This window comes from Tyto alba, unplaced genomic scaffold, assembly GCF_018691265.1.
Source record: "Tyto alba isolate M040663 unplaced genomic scaffold, T.alba_DEE_v4.0 Super-Scaffold_9, whole genome shotgun sequence".
Classification (NCBI taxonomy): Eukaryota; Metazoa; Chordata; class Aves; order Strigiformes; family Tytonidae; genus Tyto; species Tyto alba.
This window is the reverse complement of record NW_024881330.1, coordinates 3,118,598-3,139,424: the sequence shown is the minus strand read 5'-3', so window position 1 is coordinate 3,139,424 and position 20,827 is coordinate 3,118,598. Positions and strand designations below refer to the sequence as shown.

The 20,827-nt window shown below is 41.1% G+C and overlaps 1 protein-coding gene across 9 annotated transcripts in view; it reads left to right on the top strand.

The window, feature by feature from the left end:
• ADGRB1 (adhesion G protein-coupled receptor B1) overlaps window positions 1-20,827 on the top strand; it is a 280,012-nt gene that overhangs the window by 35,864 nt on the left and 223,321 nt on the right. Inside the window, exon 2 of one of the 9 annotated variants that reach the window (XM_042785903.1) lies at window positions 1,167-1,283. The exons of the other annotated variants lie outside the window; for them this stretch is intronic. The gene's annotated coding sequence lies outside the window, so the exon portion shown is untranslated. The remainder of the gene's footprint in view (window positions 1-1,166; window positions 1,284-20,827) is intronic. 9 annotated transcript variants of the gene reach the window in all.

The following is a 20,827-nucleotide window of genomic DNA, read 5'->3' as shown; positions in this document are numbered from 1 at the left end:
GCGCTAACTGGCAGCTTTGGTGTTTAAAAATGGATTGTGTCAAGACAAGGTAATACCCTGAAGCAAATGTGCAGTTAGGAAAGAGCTGTACAGATTTATATTAAAGTCACAAAAGGGCTTTGTGACTGTTGGGAGGCAGACAAAGGGCAATCTTAGATCTTGCCAACGCACTTAGTTTGAGTTTGCAGAAGTCATCTTCTGTTTTATGGCTACATAGACTAACTTTCAAAAACACAAGAGCTTGAAGGCTGGACACTCATGTCCTTATTTCCATTATGTTTAGTCATGTTTTAGAGTGCTTAGTATTCAAGTGATTAGGTTACTTTTAGACTGGGATAATTTCTGGCTGAAGAGTTTTCCTAGCATATACCAAATAAAGGTGCTTTAAAGATGTTTTGTGCTCTGTTGCCTTCTATAAGACTTCCAATAACAAAAGATAATTTCTCATTTTAAAAACTCATTCTTTTGTTATGTGGTGCCAGAGATGTACCTAGCTCTATGGGTTCAGGTACCTCTTGGACACCTGAATAGGAGATAGCTATTTTCATGCATGTAACCCCCATGTTTTGAAAGACTGAAATCATATTTCTTTCTTTCATGTACTTGTTGATTTTCCAAACACATCTAAAGGAAGGGAGATCCTTGCTGCTGGGCAGTACAGAGAAGAGAGTACCCCCTAGGCATCACTACAGAAAACCATTTTAAAGCCAGAAGGGAACATGATGATCTGCCATCTGCGTGGAGCAGACAAGAGAGCTTCACTCAGCAGTTTCTGAAACAGTCCCCTAACTCAGGCTGAACAGGAGAATTAGATCCAGTCTCAGTGTAACATTTTTCCAGTAACTGAGAAGCTGCTGCCCCTTCTGTGATTAGTTACCACAGTATAGAACACATACAGAGACATACACATACGAAGACATTGAATTTCCATTCTAAATTCTTATTTGTGCTCCATATCTTGAGCTAGTTTCATGTTTTATCAATGTAGCACTGATGGAAAGGGGAGGTGGTGATTTTAGCTGGTAGATGTTGTGCCAGCCAGGTTGGTAACGGGGTTGGATAGAACCTGGTTCCTGGTATCATCTGGACAAATCCCACATAACCATTTCTGCTCTACCTGCAAGGATGCTGGAAATACCCATGTTCTCTCTTTTCTTTGTCTATAGGCTTTTCTATTAGAGAGAAAGCCACCTTCATCTCTTCTTTCCCTGGGCTCCCTCCAGCCATCTCCAGTTCCTCCTAGCACCATAGATCTACTGTTCTTTGTCTTGGGCAGCAAACAAGTGAGTTTCATTCATTTTTGGTGTCATTTTTTACTTCCACACATGAATTTCAGGGAAGAAAAAAGGGAAGGTACTACCTGCCTCACCTGTGTCATAGCCAGGACGTATGTGTTAGTCAGCCTGTTTCATGGCCTGTGAGGCTGTGAGGAAAAGACTTCAGAGAACTTTCTGTATGTATTGCATAGTCATCTACAATCCCTGAAGAAGAGATTAAATGGTTTAGATGATCTTTACTAGACTTTTGTGCCAGGCTCTGTCCCTGGTTTTTCCTCTTTAAAGCAGCCTGTCCACTCACTTATTTCCAGGTTTGTCTATTTTGATAAACTCCTCAAGGTTTTTGTGACCATTCTTTGTGGCTGGTGTGGACCGCTTTCTGCTAGCTGCTTCCTTTGGGTTTTTTGCTCCTAAAAAGGTAAAGACCATCATCTGCTAGGATTGCCTCCTCCGTCTCAATTTCTTTTGAGACCAGTCCCCAGTGCAATACATCATAAGACATATCATCTTCACATGGCATTGCTGTCATGAAGGACAAAGGATATCTGATCTCCATCCATTACAGCAAGGAGAAGTTTCTGTGGAATGCAGACTTGATGCTGAGAGATGGGAACCTTGTTAATTAAAATGTCAGTGACTCAAATCCCCTTAAGGTGAGAGCTGTGTTTTTTGTTACTATTGTTGGTAATGATACAGTCAGCTGGTACCCTGTAGAGGCAAAATACATTTCAATTACTTTGACAAGCCTGCCCACTTCACGTGCTTCCTCTGTGCCTCATATATGACTATTCAAGAGAATCGTGAAATAAGGCTAGAGATAGAAAAAAAAAAAAAAAAAAAAAAAAAAAGAAAAAACAAACAAAAAACAGTGTTTTTATTTTTTCCATCCTGTTAGTCTAAAACCGTTCTTTACCATTCTCCAAATCTTGAACATGATTGAAACTTGAAACATGATTGAACTTGAAAATTAACATCAACCTCATAGGAGAGGAGGAACAGCCTAGAGAGAAATGGAGGTAGAGCCAAGAAGGAATAAAGATGAAGCTGGGAATATGCTAAGGTAACTGTTCCAGGATGGCTTCAGAAAGGGTGACTTGTGTCTTTAATTATGACTTGAATGATCTGCTGAATAACCTCACTCCTTAAGTATCTCTTATGTCATTGGAAGTATCTACTCCTCTACCTTATTCCACCTGTTAAATGGAATGGATGTTGTCAACGTCTTTATAGAGGATGGAGGAAACATCTGTAAAAGAAAGGATTTTTTAAAATATCACAGGAGGTCTTAAAAGCTGTTGCTAAAACTGTACCCCATCTCATCGGGTATTTTACAAATACGTAAGGCTATCTCCATGACATTTAGAGCACCAAGGTCTCATTGAAATCACAGTGCTAATGAGACATGAACACCATTTTACCTCTAGTTTGCCAAAGACAATCAATGGACAATGTGACCAGAGTTTTTGTAGAGCAGAAAATGCTCAGGGCTTTCTTATTCCAGCTTGGTAGCATAACCAGGAGTCAACAGTTTTTTCACAGTTACTTAAGCACTTGCAAGATCTCACTATGGCAGTGAGCATGTGTTTCAGAAGCTGCAGTAAATGCAAACTCAGCTTCAAGGTAATGGACCTTTTCAGGCCTTGAGATACAAATTATTTCTGTCAGGACAGTGTCTATGAGTCAGGCTCCAGTGATTCTGATTCCACCTGGGAGTAGTTCCCACAAAGGCCAGCCAAGTCATTAACAGTCTATGACTAATTGCCTGTTGTAAGATGGGCATAAAGCAACTTTCCTTTGAGACAGAGCTCAGCTTGAGCCCTGTTGCTGGTTTCTCATGGTGGTGCATTTAACCAGGATTTATTTGCTGTCATGGAGCTGACATTCATGACAATTCTGGACACAGGATGGACCAGGAGAAGCTCTTTAAAAACCTCATCTTGCTATGACCTCTGCTTCTGGTGAGCAAGGTAGAGCATGAGATCCAGAAGTAGAACCTGCTCTGGCAACCTTTGCACATGCATGCCATTGCAGCTCTGCCCGTGCAAGAATCCCATTAGCATCATCTCGCTGTTGCTAGGAGATGACATTGTCTTCCACTGCGCCAAACCGTGACTCAGCAGGTTGTAGTAACATGTTTTGTTGTAGCGAGAGAGGAGGCATCAACCCCGAGCTGTAGAAGTGAATCTGAGGAGCAGAGCAAATATCATACGAGGAGGAGAAGGGCCCCGAGGTTGAGCTGAGGAACAAGAGGGAATTTTTAAGAGTTAAAACTGGCAATTTCAGAAGAACCGAAGAGCATTTTTGCATTGGCACAGCACACAGTTGTAAGGCTACCCCGTTAAGTCTTGTACAGATCAACTCACACTTTGGGAGCATCTTGGACATGTTAGCATGGCTTACCCAAGCAAATAAAGACTGACTATAAGGCTAAACTATTTCTGGGCTTAGCCAGTTCCCTGTTATGTGCTGTGTGCATGGACATATTTGATGTACCTTCCACTGAAATTTAGTAGGGTTGTTATTAACTTTGGTAATTAGGGGGAAAAGTATGTATCTTGTATTTAGTGTATTTTCTAGTGAAGACGTCTGCAAGGTTGTGACTTTCTACCCCAGAGGAGGAGATAGAAATAATTGCATCGAAACCCCAAAAATCTAAGGTCTTGTATGAATATTTACTCATATTAAAAAAAAAAAAAAAAAAAAAAAAACAAAAAAACAAAAAAACACAAAAACCAAAGCAAAACAGCAGATATCTGATTATCTTGGAGTTTTAGGCTCTGTTATTAACCTCTTGCACTCTAGACATGTACAGTGCATGGGAGATTCACAGATTCTGTTGAGTGACCCAGGAACTGTACTGCAGTACAAATAAATAGTAATAAATGCAGTGATTATTTTACTGGTAGGAAGAACAGATTCTGGAAGGGAAGAGAATTAATGTGTACTGATTTTTACCCTCACATAAGAGTGTTTCTGACAACAAGACTGTCATACATTGCCCAACATGGAGCAGGGGCAGCAATCTGTGACTGCTCTGACTGATATCACTAACCAGTATGGTATCCCAATTAGGTCTTCTTTGGATTTGTAATTAATGTGACATTGAAAAAAAAAAATTACATTCACTAAGGAACAAATAATTGAATAAATGAAAATAACTAATAAATGTGCTGAAATCCTAATCTCTCAGTAGGGAAAAATACAAATTGTATCGGATCATTACCTGAAGTTGACTACTCACTAACTTCTACCTTGGGACTCACATTTCAGTGTGGACAGGCAAAACACTGGAAAATGAGCAATTGGGCAGTCTTTCCCGGCCTGGAATGAGTATAGAAACTAAGCTGTTGCTACAAATCTTATCCTTTCAGCTTTCTCTTGTTCATATGCATGTCTTGTTCTTATATGTAAAGCATTAACAGGATCTTCACTAAAGGTTTGTCCAAAAGTATATTGAGATTTTCTTCCTCATAGGAGAGGGAGGCATGCTGCAGTGGATATAATGCTACCAGGATACCTCTCTTTGTGACAGTAAAAGAGCCTATTTTCCTGCTCCTGAATCACAGCTTGCTCTAGGAGAGATGCATATTCCCTGTAGCATATCAAAAGCCACCCACTGTTGGTTTTGGACTGCAGCCTCATTTTCCTGCTGGAGAGTTTCTCTCCTGGCCTTTTAATTTGTTGTTTAATCTCTTCCTCTCTCTGTGGGTTAGTTTCTGATGGATAGCACTGACATGTACACAGGTGTGGTCTTCCTGATGAGTTGATGGGCACAGTTTTTAGGGTTTGGGTTACACCCAAAGTACTTTGCTTAGGAGGTTGTCAGACTCATGTTAACTGTCAGACAAATGATAGAGGTCTTTCCATAATGATCCTGACAGCATTTCTCTGGGTTCACCATCTAGATGACTCCAGAACGTACAAAACAAATCCTTTGTTTACACGATACATGTAAACAGAAGAAGTCAATTAGACCTTTGGACTCTCTGAATTGAACAGAGAAGTAAGAAGTGCTAGGTCCAACATCAACCATTTCAAAAGGGGAACAAGAGGCCAGAGTATCACAATAGCTCTGACTTCTACAAATTGCTGCTTTATACCTGATACTTTCCTCTTCTGCCCAAGACCTCCTTAAGGGGTGAAATGTCTTATGTGTCTATTGCAGGGCTTTGTTTAGGAAGAATCCTCCTCCCTCCACAGCCTTCTGAATGACTCAATAATTACTTTAACTGATTCAACACTCCCCCTCAACCTCCAACCGCCCCCCTCGCCACCATTCAACTTTAACACAAGACCACACTGTTTCTCAGTTTCCAATGAGCCTGAAGCTATTCAGGCCACTTGTTCCTCTCTGAATGGAGCTGACAGAGCTGCTTTTGTACAGAGGCAATTTTGGATTTAATTGGAGGCTTACTGGGGGCAGGACTGGGGGGGTGGGGGAGGGAATGGGGTCACTGGGTCAATGTTTTGGAAAGATCAACTCAAAGGATAGTCCAAGGAGAAAGTGCATATGGGTTAGATGTTTGGGAAGAGGTTTTGAATGTGCCTGTGCATGCAAGAGTAGTGCTCCCCATCTTCCAGAAATGATTGTGATACCCATTTGGCATCAGAAAGCAAACCAGGTCAGGCCTGGGACACTTTGCTTTAATAGCCATCTTGAATCTATAATGACAGATCCCAGGGTCCTTTCTGCAAGAATCACAGAATAATTCAAGCTGTGGTGAAGGAGGTCTGATGTTGGAAAGGTCACTTGCTCCAGTTTATCCCCTCAGGTCAGGCATTCATTATACACGTTAAAGGAACTAAATTCCCTTCTCCCGTTCTGCATCCCTCCCTGGAGATAAATTCAGCTTCAGCCCTGTCTATACCACTTATGCGGCATGGTTCATGCCAGCACCGTGAATGTATCACAAGAAGGGAAACCTTTTTTCTGGTGTGGCACATGGTAAATCACATCATATTTTGAACTAGCACAATCTGGGTGTATAAAGGGACTACAGGCCATAATCTGCATGAAAAATCAGACCTCCTTACTTTCTCACCTGATAAAAAATATAAATTAAACTAGAAAGAATTGTATTGATTGTGATGCAGAAAACCCAATATAATCCTGGTAAATCTAGACTACAGCCCAACAGACACTCAGTAAAGATATTTGTGCAAAAAGAAACCCTTTTTTTGTCTCAATATCCAGATAGACAAGTCTTGAGATATAATAGGTAAGACTGCTTTGAGTAGTTTAACAAATTCCCCGCCCCTGACTCTGCCAATCCTCCCCTGTCCACACCACCTTGAGGTCTCATCCCCTCAGCTAATGGATTACCAGTCCTGGTCCCTACTTCTCCTTTTCCTGAAACCCATCAGAGTGGTGGCTCTCAATTTGTTGACCTAGCTGACTTCATTTTTAAAACTACTGGAAGCACCAAGAGAGGTGGGACCATCTCCTCTTAAACTGCTCCAGGTTGATGATGAGAGTGGAGCTGACAGTGCCCTTGTATAGCCCCAAGACAGACACCTGCTGGAAGCGTGTGCTGGGGGGGTGATACATAATTTAGAAGGAAAACAGCAATCATGTTTTTATCCTGAGGATGCACTTTAAAACCTGGCATCTCTTTCCAGCTGCTTCAAGGAGGAGCAGACTGACACTATTGAAGCAGGATGACCAGGAGGAGCTCCTGATTTTTGTGGAGGTGTAGGGGGGGGGGGGTGTCACCTCAGTTGAATGAACAGAGACAGGGTGAAAAGCTGTTTAGTCAAGCTTGCTACACCCCTGAGAATTATGTTCCCAGCCAGCATCACAACTTTGCTTCTTTCACTTATGAGCCTCTGGCTGTACGTCCCTCTGGGATGCATCCACTGCCATTTCGCATCATCCCTGTGGGTCCCAGATCCCGGTTTCTTTTAGGGAAAGAGGGAGAAGTGTTTAAAGATGTCAGAGACCCGCTGAGTTACATTTTTATCATCAGTCTACCAGATTTGGCTCTGGCAGTGTTAGTCAGATTAAACTCCTACTTGCACACAGAGTGCAAGTAACCTTTGCTCTATACCCCTACCTACTTGAAAGCAGACACAGCTGACATTTATAAGGCATTAGCAAACCTGGGTTTAATGTTAGATCTGCTCTCATATTCACATAAACTAGTGTTTTCCTCTCCTCATCAGCTACTTGGTCTCAAACTGCTTGTTTTTGGGATAGCAGCAGGTAGGGATTGGTGTCTTTCCCATGCAAGAAGTGGTGGTGGTTTGGAAGAGTCAGAGGACATCTTCTGGCCTCTCTCAGCTTGAGGGAAAACACATGAGGCTGTGTCTTCTTAGTACATTTCTGTCCCCAGGGAGTTTAAGGTTACTGTCCAAGCCTAGGATGCTACAGTGTTTTAAGAACCACTCTGTGATGTTGGTTGCAAGAAAATAGGGGTGACCTGTGTCAGGTGATTTTATCTCAGTATCATTACTGGATTTCCCTTTGCAGTGTTATTCTGGGCTCTGACTGCACACAGAGCTGGCAGTAGGAAGGATTTGCTAGACCAGGGATATGAGTATGGCTGGAAACTCCTGTTAATCCACCATGTGTTGATCACAGGACTACCTTGTGCTATTTCAGGCTGATGGTGCCGATAGTTAATAACCAGGTACCAGCCATGTTGCAAATGAGTGAAGAATGGAACATGATGGCTAGATGCAGCAAAGGAGAGCACAGAAATCTGCTCACCTCCGTCACCAGACCCAGCTGGCAGAGACATCCTAGGGGTAACAATCCTGGCTTCTCTGCAAGGCAGACCACGGCATAGACCAGCACAGCACTTCAGAGGAGGGCCAGCAGCATAAGTCATGCTAGGCAGCACCCCACAATGCAGAAGGCTCTTGACAACTTCAGTTTTGGCATAACGAGAGAGATATTCTGCTTCCCATCAACCTGTGGGTCACACAGCATTGGACAATGTTCCTTGGTTAGGAGGGCATGGGTACACACAGCAAGCAGTCTGTCCGTGTTCAAGTTACTGACAGCTGGGCTTTTTGTGCTTCGCAAAAATCAGGGATTAACCAATGCTGCCCATACTTGAAAAGCTCCTATCTCCAGTGGCTTTGGATGGGGAGCAAGGGAAGAAAGACAGATTGGCTTTTTTTTCTGTAAAACCTTCTCACCTGGGACTGTGTCTATAAACAAATAAGAGTTTGCTGGGTATCTGCAGAGGAATGAAGAGAAGCAGTGATGATCCAAAGCCCTTATTACATATTGAGCCTCCTAAAATGGTTATGTTTAAAGAGAAACCATTCTGCCATTAATAAATCCAATGAACACCTGGATTTTCAAGGATGAGGATGTATCACCAGTGTATATATCTCCACCAAGACTATAGACTGCCACAGAAAGTATAATTAATGTTCCTTTAGCACTCCAAAGGTGTTTGCTGCTGTATATATACCTTCTAAATACGAGTCCTGGTATACCAAAGTACGACCCCAGCGCCTCAACTAATATTCTCTCACTCAGATGCCAAGATCTAATGTCCAGGCATAAGTGTGAACAATTGCCATGGCTACAATTGCTATTTCCCAGCACTGCTCCATGAGTATTTAATCTGCTGCTTTATAGATTACCATAGGGGATCCCCAGAAAGGAAAGCAGCTGCAGCCAAGTTCTGCTCCAAAAAGTACTTTCGATTGAGATGCCTATTAATCCAGGCAATAGGCATTAAATGACGTAATAATGAAGCTGGAGGGCTGATATGCCCTTCTACCCAGGGCAGGAAAAATCTCTTTTTTTATGCCGATGATAGTTGCTGTAAAAGAGGGCCCAGCAGGAGTCTAAGAAATTTGTTGCAGGATTATTATTTTTTTTTTTTTTTTTTTCCCTCCTGAAGTGGCAGCTGTTGGCATTTTTTTTCTTAAACCAAGATAATGTATTTAATTTTTTTGGTTGTTGCAGTAATTGGTTAGGTATCCACAGATGACAGTCAATTGAGTATTTCAGTGCAAATATAGCCTGGAACTGTGTGCCTGTATTCCCAGACATTTCTAGTCAGAATGTTTCATTCTTTGAGCTTGCAAAGAGAGACTCATCCTCCAAAGAGGGGTTGGAGGGGTCTCCTAGGAAAATGGTTGGTTTAGACAGCAGCAAACTACAACTCACTTCCAAGATTCCTGTGTGACCCTGAAAAATGTGTTCCATGTCTCTGTGCCTGAAGCCTTAGTCTGGAACACGGACAAAATATCTCTGCCTTCTTTCATGAAGAGGTGGTCAACACTCATTTTTGACTCGCAAGAGCTCATTCGGAGCTGAGATTGACAGGTAAGAGGTAGTCACTCTTCTGAAGAACATCAGCCAATGAATTTTACAGACCAGAGAAAGACGGGTCCTGCTTGATCATCTTGACTCCATCTCCTAGGGCTTACACTGTAATGAGAACAGTTTAGTGAAATGGAGATGAGACAAGGTTAGTGTGACTACAGCCAGAATTGTGAAAATAAGAGCTAATTCTCTGAGCAATACCCCATCATTTTCTATGTTACATCATCAATATATCCCTGTATATTGTTTTTTTTTTTTTTCTTTCTTTCTTTTTGAACCTCTTACTTCCCAGCAAGTGAAACCTGAAGTGAGGGTTTTGGTATCTCTCACAATTAGAAGATTTAGAACTCAATTAGCTATATGATGTCCTGATATTATTTTCTTCTTTTTTCCTTCTTCTCCTGTGTTTGAAGATAAAGTGAAGAGGCAGAATACATGAGATGTGATGACATCAGTGTTTAAGGGTATTGTCAGAAAGCTGTTCCCACCTTCACATGTTGGTAGGGTATACACTGTGATAACATAACCTATTCACCCATCTTCATAAGAGGCATAATATTAGGCTTCAATCTTTGGAATTATTGAGTTTCTGACCCCATTTTCTTCTAGGATCCCGATCACTGAATGCTCTAATGCTGTTAAATCCAGATTAACACATTCACATAGTTGGTTTTTAGAAACAGAAGCAGCAGATGAGAAATATTTCCCTGTTTGACTCATTGCTCCTGCTGTAATCCAGATCATAATCAGCTTGGAAAGATACTTTTGACTCTATATAAGAGACACTTTACACAGGAGATGAATTCAGTACTTTTGTAAAATTCAAAGAAAAATAGACAGCAGAAAATTACCAGAAAGCTGAAGTAATAAAGGTTCTCATTGGACTGTCTAGTCTGCAACTTGTTTTTCTCTCCTCAGAATGGAAGCACACAATCTTGTCTCCTCTCCTTTGTCTCTATACTCCCTTCACTTTCCTTTTAGACATGTTGATTCTTCTGCCTTCAGAAAGAAATTGTTGTTCCCTGAATTTATTTTTATTTGTCTGCCTTTCGTGACTGAATCACCTGACAATTTCCTTTCATCATCTGCCAATTTCTTTTATAAACTTGCTCTTTAATCACTGCTCAGACTTCTGATCAGCTTTTGCCTAACCACTACTTGGCTCCCAGTCCATCCAAAACCTATGGGCTTTTATAACAACACAGCATGACATGAATATTATTTGTAATGTTGTTTCTCATCCTTTGCACACATGTTCATTCCCCACTCTGCTGAAGGAATTAAAATTTCAATTTTTCTAGAGAAATACTGTTTATGATCACATTTCTCAGCACACAGCCATCTGGCCCATAAAGTAGTGGACCTCACCTCTGTGAAAGATGTCAATCTTAGAGATTTTTTCCAACAATTGGGCACCTATTTGTGGGTGGCTGTTCTTTCTAAATTTAGCTGTATTTGAAGACTCTTTCTGTAATCTCTCTAAATCAGCTCCTCTTCACTAGTTTGGTCCTTTGAATTTTTGGTCATGGCAGAACAAACTCTCAGGAACATATCTAAGATGCTGGCCAATCACTTTCTGCATTGGTCAAATACCCAGTGCGTATACACTGGTTGTTTTCCATTAAAATGCCAGTTGAATTATTATTTCTGCCAGTGTTATTTCTTTCTGGAGTTCTTGTACATCTCAGATATCCAGAAATCACACAGTTTTGTCAGGGTAGTCATTGCTGTGACCCATCTGAAAAGTCAATGGAAGGGTATATACCTTTCATTTGATGAATCACATATGACTCTTTGTTGACTCTGTTTTCTAGATTAGATTACTGTTGAATATCTGGGGAGCCTACAGACTTGTTTTTTATGGAGGTACCTGCCTTGAAGACAGGCAAAATTAGGAAATAGGGTCCCTACTGCCTATATCCATTAATTTCAGACCCTGATATAGGGAAATGAGGGATGAGAAAGCTATGTAGCTCTCATACATGCCTAGCTTTTGATATAATCAGACTCTATAACAACTGTTTTCCAAGATACTAGCATACATACCATTGTGCAGTATCATTAGCTGCGAGATGAAGAACAGAGATAAGCTTTCTGGCTGTTGACCAAACTTTAGTCTAAGCTTTAGTATGTACAGCATACTTGGAAGGACATAAGCGAGTGAATAGCTGCTGGTGAAGCTTGGTCCATCCTGGTTCAATGTACCTAGACAACAAAGAAAGGCCTGGAACTCTTTTTCCAAGTATGTCTGGAGATCAGGCTCAGGAATCTTCTCAGAGTAGGTTGGTGAGATCACTGTGGATGGGGAAATTGAAAACATGACTACATGCATGCTTAATATGCTGACTCACTGTGTACCATCATGGGATGATAACACCACTCCATGCCTCTGGTGTTCTTACACCAGAATGATTTGGTGTTTTGGGACTCACATGGTTCATGCAATACTATGAAAACAACAGGTTTATGAGAAGGTGATCTAGCATTTATTAATCGACTTTTCTCAGGGCAGTCCTGCTGCAGTTTGGTACCACGAATGCCAATTATGTGCCTGGCATGTTTTCCAACTCTTTCTTCCCACAGACAATATTCTTTCTTCCAAGGCAATACAGATTGCTGCAGATCACAGCTCCTGTGTTGAATAAAATCTTAATGGTAGTAACCTTTGGCCTGGGAGATGAGGTAAGATAACTGCATTTCAAGTGCCTCCCTGCTTTCCTGAAATTTCTTTGAGCTCGTTTTCTTCCCAGGCTCTCCTCTCAGGGCACAACTTTCAGCTGTCAGTCATGTAAAAGACTGTTGGTCCAAACTTATGTGTTCTGGACCAAAGTTGGACATGCAACTTTTTATATTTTCCTTGGCTCAGGATCTGAGTTACGTTTCTGAGCTTTGTCCTTTGTTATGCTTGGAATAAACTGGGTGCTTATGACTGGTTAGTTAGTTGAAGTCAAGATGAAGTTTTGGTTACTGTATCTTTTATTAGCAAGAGATGTGGTGGTGCTATTGCAGATTTCATACTAATCTCTAGCATTTGTTTGCTGTTTTGAAAGGATCCTCTGATTTTATAAGCATAGTTAAGTGTCCATCTTGATATATGGGGTGTGAGGCTAAGAAAGAACCCAAGAAGTTATCCAGTGTGGTCCCATCGTTGAGGAAAGCTAAGCAACAATACAAATAAACAATAATACAGGTTTTTGGGGGATGGCATGTGGTATAATAATTCAACAATAAAACTGGTTATCAGGACCCCATGATTTTCCTTCTCCCTCTGCTACTAACTAAACAATACAGCCAAAACCAAGTCACCTTGTTCCCTATGTATTGTTTAATGTAAGACAGTGTTAATATTACTACCTCTTGGATGTGTTGTGGAACTGTGTCGTAATGGATGAAGCCTCCCTGTATGTAATGACTCAGTTAAACTAGGTAGATGAAACTAGAAAACATGGTGCCACTTTTTAAACAAATAATAACTGTTCACAGGGTCAACTTCACAAGAAATCAATAAAGTGTGTCCTATTCAGACTTCCATATTGCCATGAAACTTCTTTTTTTACACAACTAGTTTCATCTTTAGATAAAAATCCCCACACCAACAGATAAATCCCCAATTTATGGGTAAAGAAGTTGAGGTAAAGTTAAAAAAAAAAAAAAAAGGAGATTTGAAGTTAGGTTCCATGCAAAAAGCTATGAGGAGAATCCAGGTGTCCTGGGGCTTCGTGCCTTAACAAGTTTTGCACCTCTTGATTTAATTTGTATTAGTTCTAAGAGACACATTATAACAGCCAAAAGTTCAGGAACAGTGTGATGTCTAAGGCCAGTGCCATTCAGGAAGTAAAATAGAGGAGGGACCAACTAGCCTTAAAATCCAGGAGTCTGTGAATGGTTGATTCTAGTGAGTTACTTAAGAGTAATGTGTCCTGCAGGAATAGCTCAGATAGATAGGGACACACCAGCAAACCATAGATCACCTTATGGATGATAAAGTAAAATAATTCAAGGCTCATTATGAAAGGAATCTGTATGGAAATAATCTCAGTTAAAAGCAGAATAAAAGAACAAAAGAATCAGCAAGTACCCAGAAGGGTCATGTAGGGCACCCTCCCTTGATATGATTAAATAGATGAATAAGTGAATAAGTAATAATCTAATCATAAAGGGGGCCAGGCAAACTCAGCATTAAACTACTAGAGTAGGCAAGTTTTTCATTTGTGACCAAATGACCTCATATTTTTTTCCATCTGCTTCTATTAAGCAGTCGTTTTTTCCATCAGTGCCGTGGTGAAAAATTTCTCCAACTGTTCCAGAGAGAGTGGAGTAAATGGTTCCTTCTGGAGAGCAAGAAATGAATGTCCTGATGTGTTCTTTCCTAAAATCAGTGAGAACTTTGCTATTAAATTCAGGGTTCTGTTGGGGGAGGACTGAGTCCTGGACAGAACAGGACTGATATTCTGCCACTGAAAACAATAGTCACTTTGCTGGTGGGTCACAGGGAACAGTATCCAAAACTGAGACTGGGAAGTATCTCCTGTTTCTTCAGACTAGACAGAGCCTCAGCCATATGTACAAGAGGATGGCCCATGTCTCAGTGAACAGGGTCAAACGCTGGCTCATCTGGAGCCCCCGTCAACAATGTACCCACCTCAGCTCTTCTCCTTATCCATGTTCTCATCTGTAAAGTTGCATTACTCCCTGTGCTGGGTGTTATGAGTTTAATCTTGTTAGCATTGGGGACCTTCTTGCAAACGACTTTGTGGCAGAGCAGGAGGAAACCATAACATTACTATTGAGAGGGCAGATAAGAGACAGTTAGGATTTTGCAGACCCACTCAGCACTCACATCTGCGTGAAGCTGTTGTGATTCTGCTAGTAACAGCTACTCCCTCCTGCAGAGCTTTTCATGTAAGGCTTTAAAGCATTGCTTGAGACACTTTAAGGGAGACTCAGTACCCCACAGTGCAATTTTTTTTAATAGAAAGAGCAGCCAAAGCACAGAATTAAGTGACTTACCCGAGACCACCCAGGAAGTCACAAACCTGGGAATCAAGAACAGACTCTGGTCTTCTGCCTTTCAACACAGTTTCCAATCCCTTATCTTGTTTTGAAGAGAAACATCCATCCCATTCATTTTTCTCTGGCCACTGTTTCTGTTGGTAGAGATGAGGCTAGACTTTGGCCCACTGGGTCTGCGTGTGTCTGGAACAGAAAAGCTGATGGCTACCCATCCCAAATTTGGTGGCACAGTATGGATCACAGCATTTCTGCAGACCTACTCCAAAAGTTGTGGTGTTAGAAAGGTACTTGTGGAAGTGGGGATCACTGTTGATCTTGAACCCCTTGAAGCTCAGAAGATTAACAGCAACCTTAATACTGCTCTCTTGTACTCAAGATGTCCTGAGGCTTAGCGTGCTAACAAATGGGTTGTTCTTGAGCAACAGCAAAAGGCTTGTCCCAGGATACAAATTTTGTTCTATCAAAATATCTGTTGCAAAGATTGTGAATTGGTGAATTTGGTACCATATCGCTTGGCAGGAGGAAAGCAGTACACAGAGGCAGCTCAGACGTTCATTTATTTACAGAATAATTGGTTGTTATTAGCTAGTTAATTAATAAAGACTAGATGAAGTGGGGGAGGGAGGGGAACTTGACATTAAAAAAGGTTTGGCAGCTGTAGTAGCTGCTGTATTATACCGGTTTGTAAATCAGTGGGAGAAGAGGAAATGAAGTAAAATTGATCGTCTGTGAACAAAGGAGTAAGACAGGTAGGGATAGTCTTAGCAGGATAGCTCAGTGTTTAAAAAAGGAAACAAGACAATACCCTCTTAGCAGCTCCAGCTGGTGAATAAGATCACTGCCTCACCTTGGAGGTTGCAAGTGGAATGTGAATTGGGCTTCCCATCCCCAGGGCTAATTCTGGGCAAGCAGATGCTCAGCTGAGTTGAGAGATTAAGTCAGCATGAACCAATCACCAGCATGTGGAAGAGAGACTTTTCAGACTATTCATAATAACTTGACTTTTCTCTCCCAGAGTCCTCTCCACCACAGGATCACAAAGCATTACATAAACCACAGTTGGCTAAGTTTTTTCATGAAGATTTTCCTTTCTTATTTTAAAGAGTGGGTAAGGGTTATTAGCTTTGTTCCACTGATGAGAAAACCAAGGAATAGAGAAGTCAATATACCTCTACCCACAAATCCTGTTGAAAGCAACCCCTGACTGCTGAGAGCCATGCAACGAATTCTGGGAGACCTGCCAAGACAGCCAAGTGCCAGGATCAGTGACTCACATTGTCATGGGGGGATGAGAGATGATTTACACCGGTGCAGTTCAAGCAGTCAGAGTTAGGTTGGGCTGATGCCATCAATGCAGACGGCACCAATGCACTGTATCCACTGCTGCTCCCAAAGATGGTGGCTGGTGGCAGAACTGGGCATGAAATCTAATCCAGATCTTGAAATCACCATTATCACCTGTTCCTAACGCCAAAGTGATTCAGCTCTTTGGTGAGCTAAATCACTTTTAAGAGATTGCTATCATTCTCTTTTGTCTGAAGGCTTACATTCTCATACCGCTCTTCCTGTCTCTGTGCATTCAATACAGCTACTGTTAAAACCAATAGTAAATCTTGTGTGTGTGCTGACTGTTGGAGTTAAAGCCCTTCATACTTTTAGCAGGGGGCTCACATATAAGCCTTAGCAGAATACAGATGTCTCATCCTAGGGCAGAAGATCATCAGCTGCAGCTGTTTTCCTACAGCAGAAGAGTTTATTTTACCCCACTCCTTCTGCACACACACACACACACACACACACACACACACACACACACACATACACACATACACACATTTTAGCAGCATTTTAACCCTGCTTACGGACTTCTAAACCATTATCTACTCATACCACCTCTTTCTCCTACCCAGTTCCCTTTATCCATATTCCCATCTTCATTTCTTTCAGACTGGGAAAGGTTTAGTATCTACTGTAGTGTTTACTTCTGGAAATAAGGAGCAGTAAGAAAAAGATACTTAAAGTAAGTGACCTATAGCTGACTGAATAGGTAAAGGGGATAGAGGATCTCTGCTCCTTGGCTTCAACAGTTCCCAAAGCTACCGACTGACATCCTGACACTCTCTTTTGAGCGGAGTTCATCAGTGCAGACTGCAGCAGTATGATGTCCATTTGTGTCCTCTAAAGAAGCTGATGGTGACAAAACTGGGTGGATACTGAAAAGGATACCTGGAAAAGTCTCCTCTAATGCCTCTGAATCTAGATTCTGAATAGGAGACAAGGGACAAAAGTGTGTGTTCTCCCTAAATAGTGTCTCCTATTGACACTGCTGGAAACAGATTATTAAGCTTTCCTGGTAGGGCATTTTCCTTATGAGCTCTGTTATGAGCTGGTGAGTGCAAAGTTTAGATTAGGACACTACTGATGTTGAAGAATAATTAAATAAATAAGATTTTTTCAGTCTGTAGAAAAGTACAATAAAGGGAGACCTGAGACTGGTTTGCCTGGTGTGGGAGGACAGAAGGAGTTGTGACAAAGAAAGGAGGTAAGAAAGTTTACTGAATCTACAGGACAAAAAATTGTTGGCTTAGATTTCATTGCTGGATATCCAAATTAGACATGGCAGACCTTTTCCTAGAGAAACAGGTAATGACACACTGAGCTGTTAGGACTGGGAAGCTTCTAAAAGCAGACTCGAAAGTCATTGTTCAGGGATGTTTTCTGCAAGGTGAAACACCTCTAGAGGAAAGAAGATGAAGTAGGTGTCTCTATGTTTTTTATGATTCAATGTTGTTCTTCCAACGTTGGGTTGTTTAAGGACTTGGGAACTTTTTTGTTAACTTTCTGGTTCCTAAAATAATACCCCTATGTTATACATGCTTCTTTCAGACAAGCCTTTTCGTTGTCACAGCAAAGAAGCTCACTTTGGTCATTCAGTCAGTATCATACCTCAGGAAATGGGTTTCTACTTACATATGCTTTTCCCCATCATTGTACATTTTTTGGCAAGAGTTTTAAACAAAGAAAAAGAAGAGTCACCTTGAACAAGCTGTTGAAAAGCTGAGTCTAACGCAAATCACATTATGCACTGGGTTCATTTATTTTCTAGGTAAAATGTTTCTTGGTAGGTTTGTTTTCTGGCATATGCATTTTTTTCAGAATAAGTTCCAGGTGTTGATTGGTTATTGATTTTCAGGGAGCAAACAATTTCCTGAAATAGCCCCTTTCTGGGGGCTGGCTGGACCCTATAGAGGGAAGAAAAGACAAATAGAAGTGATTCTTTAGTGTGGGCTGTTGATAGAGATTATAATTGGTCTTCAACATCAGTTTATCGACTGGTTTGTTAGATCATTAATTGCCCTTGGCTTTGATCTGGGCCATTAACTAACAAACTTGTCATTAGCTGTTGGAAAATGACCAGCTCTTTTTTAGGATTATTGCACTAAGCATTCACTGCTGTTAAATCCCAGAGGGTGTGAGGCAGAACTCTCCAGAGCACTGTTTGCTTGGTTCATTGGTGTTGTATGAGCATCAAGCCAGGCTGTTTCTTTTGCAGGGATCAAGAGTTATCTAGGATGCTGGGGCATGTTTTTTTCTTCCTTCTTTGAATTGCCAAAGAGTGGCATTATCTTACTGTAAGAAAGGAGACTTTCTCTCTTTGGTCCCTTGTTTAAAAATAATTAATTAATTTGTAATTATGTTTCTTGCTTGTTATGTTAGAGTTTTCCTGGTTTATACTAGCAGAAGGTCTTTGCTTGCAAGCTTAATTCCATTCCTGCAAAAAGTGTGGGACTGAAAGCTGTGGAGATTAAAATATGCAGTACAAGAAAATGAAGCTGGACTCCATCCATCCTTCCTCAGTAGTGTCTCTCAGACCACATCTCAAATGGCAGAGGAGAAGACTCTCAGTTTCACCAAAGAATATCATCAATAGGGTTGTTAGTACTTGTTTGCTTTGGAGTTTCTGAGGTGTGAGCACCACCTTGGTCAGTAATTGAGGAAGGACCACAAAATCTATCAGGGAGCTATGAAAATGAGATTTCCTTTTCTAATGACTGATCCAAGCAGTAACTTCATTATTTTTTTTCCTCATTGGTCCAAACAGGAATCAAGCCAGTCCTCTAGAAATGAAACTCCCCATTTTTCATTCCAAATTCCCCTGAGCCAACTTCCCACCATGGCACTTCTCCAGGACACAGAGAAGTTGAGCTATTCTATCTTGGCTTTTCCAGGAAAGCATATCTTGCTGTAAATACATTCTCCCAGAAGAAAAGCCTGCATCTTTCCAGCACTGCAAAAACAACTCCTGTCATTTTTGGTAGAGCTGGGTTCTCAGGAAGAAGCTAGCCAACAAGTAAAAATAAACAGAATTCATGCAAGCTCCAGTATTAAACAAAAATGCCAGAACTGTTTCATTTTGCAAACACTATTGATGGCAAATTCTGTTCCAACTCAAGATCTGGAAATTCAATTCCACTGTCAAATTGGACCCGCTGACTGCCCCCCTCTCCCTCCCTTCTTTCCTCCCCAGGAATTCAATCATGCCAACATCCTACTGCTGGCAAGGGAAACATGGAAAGGAAGAATACATCATTTTTAGAGTCTGTGTCTCCCAGACAAATTGTGGCCCTCCAAGTCATGTTATTATGAAACCCGTAATAATAATAGTAACAACAACTAGGAAGGGAGGGAGGACTTACGTCTGCATGCAGCAGACACTGCAACACAATTCCTTTCTGCAGAGCGTCATTTGTGCTAATGCATCCCAGAAAAGCTTCATATACGATTACAAGCTGTGCAGAGAAATGCAAGGAAACTCTCTGGAAGATAACTGCTTGGGGCTGCAATCTTTCAGAGTTCATCAGCTAGGCAATGAGTCAAGGCTGATCGGTAGTTCAGCTGGGAGTTCACTAAGGAAGGAAGAAAAGTGGGGCTGATGTCTGGGCAGGTGATGTTCTTTTTCTTCAACTTAATATTCAGTCAGTTGTTCATAGATACTATCCCTTTTCCTCATTTCCTAGCCTGCCTTGATTAAATATTTGCAGATGTAACAGTAAAATGCATGGTCCTGACAGCTTATTTCACTAAAGATGTTCTGGATGTTTCAAAAGGCTAAGGATAGGGTGAATGATAGGTAAACATGATAATGGATGTTGTAGCCATTTTTAGTAGCTTTGAGGTCTTAAAGGAAGTTTTTAACTGATTTCTTGCCCTAGTTCTAAGATGAAAGTTGGATCCCTTTAAATAAGGAAGAATTTAACTCACGGATACCCATTGGACTGCTTGAAAAAACCTCACTCCCTGTAGAGGGACTCCTCAGGGCCTTCAGGAAGGCTCATGGCATTGAGTCTTTAGCATTAGCCATGTGCTGAGAGGAAAGAAGTCTCACTGATATTTCTTAGTGGACCTATTCTCCATCCATTCTTCCAGTTCCTCTTCAAGTGGATGACTTTTCCCTTCCAGAGATGAAAGTTGCCTCCTGATTTTTTTTCTCTAGTTTCTGTCTGCAGTCCTGCCAAATATCCTTCCTCTAACCATCCAGTCTTTGGTTTCCTCTTCTGAAGATTGCTTTCAGCATATACCATGACCTGACACCATAAATGAGTCCCAAGGATCCACAGCAAAAATCATCCTTTACAGATCTTTCTTTACATAAACATAGTTTTAGGGGTATTGACATATAGGATTCCCCTTTCTTTAGCTACCGTGTTCCTAAAATGTGCCTTTTTTCCTCTCTGGAGATGGGTCAGTAAGTACTAATTTTAACGTAGAATTTTAAATGTGCCATTCCTTGTTACTCAGAGAATCCTCTGGCAATAGCATACAGTATATCTGTTCAACTGCATTTATCTGTATCCTCACAAAGGTTTGTGCAGCCATGAAACTGTAAGTATTAAAGGATCCAGACTCTTCTTAGCTGATAATTTATTGAAGCAACATCTTAGCATAATGCCATGCCTTGTACGGTTATTGGTTCAGGCAGGGTTTTCTTTGTAATAGCTTGATCTGCTCTCTTTTGAGCAAGAATGGAATTGACTGTAGGACAGGGGTGTATTTTCTGAGAGCATAGTCTTACAATCCGAGTATCCCAGAGCACTCAATAAAGTTGTGAGTTAGACTGGCAGCACAATGACTATGGAAAGAAACCGAATTTCCAGCTCAGCTAGGTTTATGCTTTACACATTTGGGAGTTTTATTTTCTCTTTTTTTGTTGTTGTTGTTGTTGTTTTTTTTTGTTGTTGTTGTTGGG